Genomic DNA, 9,388 nt, shown 5'->3' with positions numbered 1-9,388 from the left:
TTAATAATCAGGCCAAAATGGGCAAATGCCCTTTTCTTGGAAATTAAACATCCTTTTGCCCTCTTTCTGAAACTAAATAGGGAAATGCTCCTCTTTTATAACTCGATAATCTGAGAATAGACTTATGTGAAATACTTGATATTCCTATGATCGAGTTAGCTTCAGCTTTTTCCCACACTGGCTTTCCAGCATGGCATTTTATTTTTGAATCCCTAAATAACTCGATTTTAAATTAATCGAGTTATATAACCGACTATTTAGATATCGAGTTATGCTCTTATTAAACCTAATTTTGTATTGTCTTTGTGTTGGGCGTAGTCTTTCAATATAACTCGATTCCTTTAATACCAAGTTATAAAGTATACTCGAACTCTGAAAAATCGAGTTATTCTCGTATAATTTCTCCACACCTTCTCCCACTCAGAGTGTCTCAGAGTGTCTTGCTTTCTGCTGAACTGAGTTCCACTCTGCTCCACAGATCAACGGCTGCTTTCATCCTCAATTGAAATTTGTATCACCTCAGGTAAAAAACTCACACCACAATTTTAGGGCAATGGTATTTTCATTGGATATTGTACTAAATTTTTATTTTTTTGGTTAAATGAGTGTGAAGTAAGTACATTGGTGTGATTTTGGTTGTTTGTTGTAGTAAACGTTGGTCACAAGAGAATGAAATCTTTACTATAGTAACATTTTGTATTGCACATAATCATCATTGGTCAGACATTTATAACAACATTTAATATTGAACACAATGTGTAGACATTACCAACAATGTCTAATGTTTATGGTCAAATGTTAGTGTTAGTGTTAGTGTTAGTGTTAGTGTTTCATTTTTAGCATGCAATAGTACACAATTTTATGAATGTCTTTGCTGTGTACCATCTTATGCAGCATTACATTATTTACCAACAGTTGATGCACACTGTTAACTTGATCATTTGGTGTTATTGTATTCAGCGTTAATGTCTGGTTCTGGCAACCCACAACTCTATAGGCCTCATGATGTGTTCACTGCTATGGGTCGTTGTTGGGTATTGGAAGATGAGTTCAGCTATCCAATCAATCCGAATCTACGAAATAGTGCTTAGGTTTACAATACCATGAGACCAGAGTGGGCTTGGTTATTTCATGAACAACAAATGTTTTATGATGAGTTGGTTGGTTTTAAGTTGCTAGTGCCTCGGCAACTCACATTGCAGATGCCCAAAGACACCATCGATGAATTTCGTAAAGCATTGAACCGCATAAGAGAAGAAAATAATCGAATGAAGATACGTCTTAATCGAAATCAGACCCAAGTCGAGATTCAAGAGTCAGTGAAGGAAGGGTGGTATGAGCATGCACAGTTCATGCAATCACTTCTTACTAATCCCATTTATCAGTCAGACGTGGAGAACTATTAGATTTTGTTGTGTCGTGGTGTAATTAGATTTTGTTGGAGAACTATTTTGCTTAACTATGTTTTATATGTATGGTTGCATTTGTACGATGTAAACCTTGTTATTGATTATGAGAAGCATGCACGTTATTCGCAATCTAGATTATTCTCACATAACACATAAAAGTTAAATATTCTCACACATAATGTTTTTCAATAAGCACCTATGACATAACACAGAAAACTTAAAATAACTTACACTAACATTATTAACTTAACCCTAGACATAACACACACACCACATAGGCATTCATTCCGACAGGTAGTCCTCGTAGTTGAGGACATTGTTATGTTCTGCCGGAGCGAGTTGCCTGTTCGTTGCAGCGGCCAGCTCCTCTGCCAATTGTAGCGTGTGATACCTGGACCTACGAAGTATCATAAGATTGTTCTCTTTTTTTATTTTAGTCACTGCATGCTCATATTGGTGCACGTTTCGCCATGGCAGTGTGAGTGAGCTACAGTCAACAAGAGGCGTTTCGAGTCACAGGAGATCATCGTGCAGAGCGTTGGACTCGTTCACGCGAAAGTCCCACTCCCCCCGCAGTCCGGCATAGTATTCCCTTTTGTCAAAATCTTTTTCCCTTCTATAGTTATCTGGAAAACGAGGTAGCATCCAATTGCACTTTGACATTGGAAAATGTGACTTTAGATCGGTATGTGTAGAAGTTTTGCAAGGGTAGTTGTAAATGGGACTTCGGTATGTGTAGATGTTTTGTAAGGGTAGATGTAAATGAGACTTTATATAGGGGTTTTGCAAGGGCAAGTATTCACGTGGATGTGACTATAAGTATTCACATGAATAAAGATGATATAACTTAACAATATATTGTTCAGTGGCAAGGTGTTGAGGAGCACATGCAAAGCTGTGAACATGACTTGGTTATACAGTGGCGTTTGTTGGTGCATGTGATTCGTTGAGGTAGCTGTTTGATATGGCTATAACTTGTGCTACAGCAGCGGGCTAGTGAAGTGCACTACAAAAGAGGTTGCGTATTTATTCACGTGAAGACTATTCAGCATTGATGTGCTTCATCTGACATGACTTGACGAGACAGTGCTGAGCTGTGTTAAATGTATCATAAAATTTTCAGGGATGCTTTGCATCCTTGAAAACGATGCATTGCAAAAGGATGCATAGCTATGTATTGACGTGCGTGTAGGTGATATGACTGGACAAAGTTCAACAATGCGAAGCTGTTGAGCAGCACTGCGAACATCAATGTAGCAAGGGTGGACAGCTCACCCCCAAAATTGATGCATAAAATTTTCTGGGATGCTCTGTGTATTCACGTGAGTGTGGATGGGTACTTTTGGTTAGGGTTCAACAGTGCTGAGCTATCCATCGTAGCCATACTCATTGCTCCTTATGGTGGTATTTGGCAAGTGGGATTGAAGAAAGCTGATAACAACATTTGGTTTTGTAATGATTGGCAGGATTTCGCTGAATATCATTCTATCTATTATGGTTATTTTTTAGTCTTCAGATATGAAGGAAATTCAAGCTTTCATGTTCTTATATTTAATAAGACTGCCATTGAGATTCAATATCCACCCAGGAAGAATTGTAAATTGGAAGATCATCAGGTAAAAATAATAGATTTAGATGAAGATGATAAAAACATATCTTCCTCAATGTACAGACCCATAAAACATGAAGTCAGAGAAAAGTTTGTTCTAAAAAAATTACCGATTATGTCCAAAGGAAGAGAGAGAGCAATCCAAGCAGGCAAAAATTTCAAGCCTAAAAATCCTTCTTTCATTGGTATCTCGCGGCTGCATAATATGGTGAGCCTTTATACATAATGTGATCATGATGTTCTCTTAAATATGGCCTTGAAACATATATGGGAAGCAAGTATATTATTGGGAAGCATTTGTCACACTTCAATGTCTTGTGCTATTACCCTCCATCAAAACATATTAAGCAATGAGATTCGGGAAGGGATGGGTTGCATTTTCGAAAGATAATAATTTAGAAGAAGAAGATGTCTGTGTCTTCGAGTTGATCGAAAGGAAGCATGTTGTGCTTAGTGTCTCAATATTTCATTTGGTTGACCATCAGAGTTTGGACTAGGATAACCTATTTAAAATTTAAACTAGTGATGTTTATGCTTATATTTAATTAGGGACTTTGATCAGTAGTATGGTTTATATCTGATGGATGTGGTTTTAAGACTTTTCTCTGACCAGTTTGGTATGTCTTGTTGAAGACTATTCAGCATTTCTATACTTCATCTAACATGACTTGATGAGACAGTGCTGAGCTGTGTTAAATGTATCATAAACTTTTCAGCCATGCTCTGCATCCTTGAAAACGGTGCATTGCAAAAGAAGGCATATCTGTGTATTGACTGGACAGGGTTGAACAATGCGAAGCTGTTGAGCAGCACATGTAGCACTACGAACATCAGTGTAGCAACGGTGGACAACTCACCTCCAAAATTGATGCATAACCAATTCAGGGATGCTCTGCCTCTTCAAAAATAGTGCATTGCAAAGGGTTGCACATCTGTGTATTCACATGAGTGGGGATGGTTACGTGTGGTTAGGGTTCAACAGTGCTAAGATGTTGAGCATCACATGCAGAACTGCATCAATCAAGTGTAGCAATGATGGATAGCTCACCCCCAAAATTTTGCTTACACTTTTGAGGGGTCCTCTGCATCCTTGAAAATATTGCATTGCAAAATGTTGCATATCTGTTTATTCACGTGAGCATGGATGATATGACTAAACAGGGTTCAGCAGTGCCGAGCTGTTAAGCAGCACATGCAGAACTGCGAACATGACTTCGCTGAATAGTGCCAAGCTATGTTAGCCTTCTCCAACCTCACTTGCCAAATGCTAGTATTACTAGCAGCGAGTGTAGCAACACTAGAGAGTTTTTTTCCCATATTCCCTTACAAACTTTTCAGGGAGTCTTTGCAGGTACAAAATGTAGTTACATTTTCTCAACATCAATGTAAAATTACATGAAGAAAACTATGTTTCCAAGTTTTACATTAATGGCTTCCAATCATCATAATTGCAATATTAGGGAGCTTTCGAGCGATGCTACAACAAACCAATAACTTGAATGAAACATTTTAGAGGTTGATAAGGCTTTTAAGCCTTTACCCTATTTCTAAGCAAACCAAATATCATTGTGACAGTGTGTTGTGTGAGCCATATGGATTTTCAGTGAGTGAGTGGTTAGTCTAGTTTGGATGAGTCTTTATGTAATGTATCTATATAAAGTAGGACACTATGACAACTAAGATACACAGATACGTGCATATGATACTGTGACTCAAACAACTCATATAAATGAATTATTCGTATTATTGAATCATATGCGTGGTTGGTCTATGTGGTTTGGATGAGTTTGTATATATTGAATCTATTAAATTTTCCTACAAGTAATGTGCAATAAATATAATTTGGAGGCATTTCACTTCCTAAGTTTTTCCCTACATTACAAAGCAAAGGACGTTGTCCAACCAAAGCACATTACTTGAATGTAGCAACAAAGAACACGTATGAAAAAAATGAGAAACTGATTTCACATAAATTTAGCCAAAACTAATAAACAGTTAATCTTTAGAGTTGCAAAAGTTAAATGTACAAAATCATCATTTGTCACATATTAACAACAACATCTAATGTTCATAGGTAAAATTTTTTGTAAATCATCATTGCTTGAATCTGAGAAGTTTGAAATATCTGTTTCATCATCTAACGCAATAATTTCATTAATAGACTTGATGACTCGCTCTTGCGCCTTCCCCTTTAGATGCTTCCTAGCTTTTTGGATTACATGAAAACGGTCTAGTCGCCTTTGCATTTGATTGTTCTCTTATTCAAAACGTGCAAGTATGTTGGCAGGTTCATCTCTAGGTAACTCAGTTGAGCATACCTTAGGAACTCGTAACCCGTGCCATCGACAATACACCTCTAACTCACACCTCTTCCCGTATAGGGTTGACCATGGTGGTTCTACTAGTTCTGCTATAGTGAACTCTATTGTGGTGATATCTATACTTAGTTTTGTAGGTTTGCCGACCATGATGTGTCCGACTCTTCCAAGACTCTCGTACGTTTATATTGGCATATTAACGAAATCTCTCTTCTTTCCAACCCAGTTCCCTCCATAATGGTCTGTGTATGTATGTAGTTGTTGATCTGTTGGAACTTGTGATGATGCATTTGTTGAAGTAGGTCCAAACTTGTTTCGCATTGTACGATTTGATGTTTAGGCATTGCGACTCATAGCTTAATCAATCTACGAAGTTAGCGGGGTAGAAAGTTAACATTATATCACTAGTGCATTTATAACCTCATTTCATGGTCCAACCATTACAATTTCAGTTATTAGGGCTTGTCATATCAAACCCTTCAGGAAAAACACTATATGAATAGGATTTTAAATGTTCCTAATGTCACATCAAAGATGGGCAGTAGTTGCAACATTAAATGTAAATGAGACATCTGTGCATCCAATTTCACAATTATGTATTCACGTGAGTGTGGGTGTGAAACAGTGTCAAGCTGTTGAGCAGCACGTGCAAAGCACCGAACATGACTTGGCTAAACAGCAGTGTCTGTTGGCATATGTGCTGCGATTGAAAGAGTTTGATATGACTACAGTTGGTGCTACAGCAGCAGGCTGGTGACATGCGTTTAGAGTTCGAACTTGGTCACCTTGAAACTTCGCTATATTAATTGTGTTTTGTCTTTCACGTAGCAATTTTGCTATATTAATTTACTAATTATGTTTGGTCTTTCTCAGAACAAATTCTGAAGATCATAGTGCTTATTATCTTTGGTCATTTTGAAGGTGTGTAAACATCATGGTGTGTAAACATCATGGTGTTCATTATCTTTGATCATTAAACATTTAGAGGTTAAAAGCATCACTTCTCAGAACCATCACTCTTACAAATTAAGCAGCCCCACAGGCTAAAACACTGAAATTTCTCTTGTAATCATAGCCAATTAATGTGACACTGCATTTTTGGAATACCTACTTACTCGACTATTTGATCAAACATCGTGGTCAAAGACTTGTCAGTCTGAAGCGAGGCCCAATTGGAACTGAATACCACATCTGTTATACCTTAGATGTTGGTGGCTTGAGCTCACTGTTATATCTGTTTAATTGTGCTTGGTCCTTTACAAAACATTAAACATCAGGGTGGTTATTATCGTTGGCCATTTTCAGGGATGTCAGTCAAAACGCTCTTCCCATAATTCGTGATTGTTGGTTAGAAGAGATTGCACATGGTAAAACCATGTTCAACCTTGAAACTAAGCTCTCAAACAAATGCATCCCATAAACATTTACAGGTTGAAAGCACCACTTTGCTCTCAGAACTTTGATGTTGGTGGCTTGAGCTCACTGTTATATCTGTTTAATTGTGTTTGGTCATTCGCAAAAACATTAAACATCAGGGTATTCATTATCATTGGTCATTTTCAAGGATGCCAGTCAAAATGCTTTTCCCATAATCTGTGACTGTTGGTTAGAAGAGATTGCACATGGTAAAACCATCTTGAACACAGAAACTGAGCTCTCAAACAATCGCGTCCCATAAACATTTACAGGTTGAAAGCACCACTTTACTCTCAGAACTTTGATGTTGGTGGCTTAAGCTCACTGTTTTATATTTTTAATTGTGTTTGGTCCTTCACAAAAACATTAAATTTCACGGTGTTTATTATCTTCAGCTCACTATTATCTAATATATTATGTAAGGGGTTTCCCCTGTTTGGATTCCATATATTTGATTAAAAAAAAAACTGTTAGACCTGATGCGAGAGTGAATGAGGTCATGCCAAGTGTCGCTTTTATCTTTTTCGATGAGTCTGCACTGTAAGGTTTCATCAATAAATTTTGTAATGAAAATATGATGCATGAGGTACAGTCCAGGCAGGGACCAAATTCAGAATAATATAATTGCTTATTTAACAACGACAAAAATATCCAATTAGTGGAAAATACATGTAAGCTCAGCAAAACCTCCAATAAAAATAGTTACCTGAAGTCAAGATATAGCTTGAGCCATTGTTCCAAGGAAAATCTCCTAGGTGGTTCATCGTTAATATCAAAACCAATAAATCAATTGTGCTTTCACAAACCTTCCATTTGTATTAATAATTACTATAATCTAATAACATGTGAGCATCGTACAAAATTATGAAATAAATCTTATTTACACACAGATTTGGATCTACTTGATATTATATAGAATCACATAATAACATAAAAAATTATTACACCATTAGATCCATTTCAATAATACTAATGATAGTAACGATGGGCATGAAACTAACCATCATATTAATATATCAAATTACTTTCAACGGATACCATGTTCTTCAAATTGCCACTTAAGAGTCAGATGGTGGAGAAGGTGGAACATGACGTCTATAGTGAGCTAAGTCCGCTCGCATAGCTACAACCTCAGCAAGAAGACCATGTAGAAGCTGCCCATGGGCTACCTGAGTCGTCATAATGGTCTCCATCATAGCATGAAGAGAGGGAGGAAGAGGGCATGTATGCGCTGCATCAGCAGTGTTAACATCTACCTCATCATCACCATCCTCGGCAACAACAGATGTGGAATCCCCATGCATGTCCTCATCTGGAACATCTCCAATAGTAGACCGTACTCGTGGTCTCTTGGATGGACCAACACTGAGGTCAACAACCTTCTTTTGGGTAGTTAGCTGTTTCAGAAATTTAGCTCCTATGGGGGCTTGGATGTAAACCAACTCTTGGGAAGGAAAGTTCTTTAATCCTAAATATTTGAGAACCCTATGGATGTGAACTGGAAAAAACAAAGCATGCCTCTTATACTTGCTCCTACGTACCTCTACAATGGTTTTGATGAAAAGGGAAGGAAAACAAATGGAACTATTGGTGACGAGGGCGTAAAGAAAGAAACACCTGTCTACAGGGATTGTATGGATATGAGAGATAGGGAAAATGTTGTGACAAGCTATCCTAAAGAAAATATAATTAAGCTCAATCAACTCACTTGAGCTAATACTTCGGTCAGAACCCCGATTGACTGATCGTCCACAAAGGACATCCATAACATCATCAATACGAGGAGACATAGAGTTTGGATAAGTAGGTGCGCAAATTATAGGTACATCAAGAGCTTTAGATATGCGCTCCCTAGTTATTGTAAACGGTACACAACGTATGGACGATGCCACCTTGTGACCACCCAGATCCTCATGCACCGATAGATTCGAATAGAATTCTCTAATCAAGTTAGCTGGAGGGGGTTGTATGTTTGTACACAGGGACAGCCAATGCCTAGACTATAGATTCTCACGAACAAAAGGATGCAGTTCATGTAGATTGATTTGCCTTTCTCCTCAAATACGCCTACGCTTAATCAAGGTTTCAAAGGTTGAGCAGAGAACAAAAATTGGAGACTAACCAGCTACCATGTGTAGAAAATCATCCATACAATATACTGTCTAGAGCAGTTTACAACAACACAATGAAAAAACAATATTCTTATTCACGGGTTGTTTAGTTGGTGAAATAATTGTAATGCATTTTGGTCCGAGTCAATAATTTGAAGTTAGAGACCTAGAGTGTATAAACTTTAGTTGAACTCAAAGAGCCAACATGCAATTTGTTAACATATTGTGGTACTCAGTCAAAATGATCAATAATGTCACGCACCGATAGCAAGTATTCTAACAGTAATAATATTATACGGGAAACATACAAGTGGATTTAGGACCTGGCACATTTTCGAAGTTCCTAGCTACATGTAGTAAGTTTCACCAGCTTGTACAAAAAACATAAAATAAATTGCACAATGTACAGTTCAGACATACAAACAGCATAAGGACTACCACACACATATGGAGCCACTGGCAAGTTCATTTTGTGGAAGGAAGACAACCTATGAGATAGGCAACCTTACTAACAATAATGCATTT

This window comes from Quercus lobata, chromosome 1, assembly GCF_001633185.2.
Source record: "Quercus lobata isolate SW786 chromosome 1, ValleyOak3.0 Primary Assembly, whole genome shotgun sequence".
NCBI lineage: Eukaryota > Viridiplantae > Streptophyta > Magnoliopsida > Fagales > Fagaceae > Quercus > Quercus lobata.
This window is presented reverse-complemented; position numbering follows the sequence as displayed.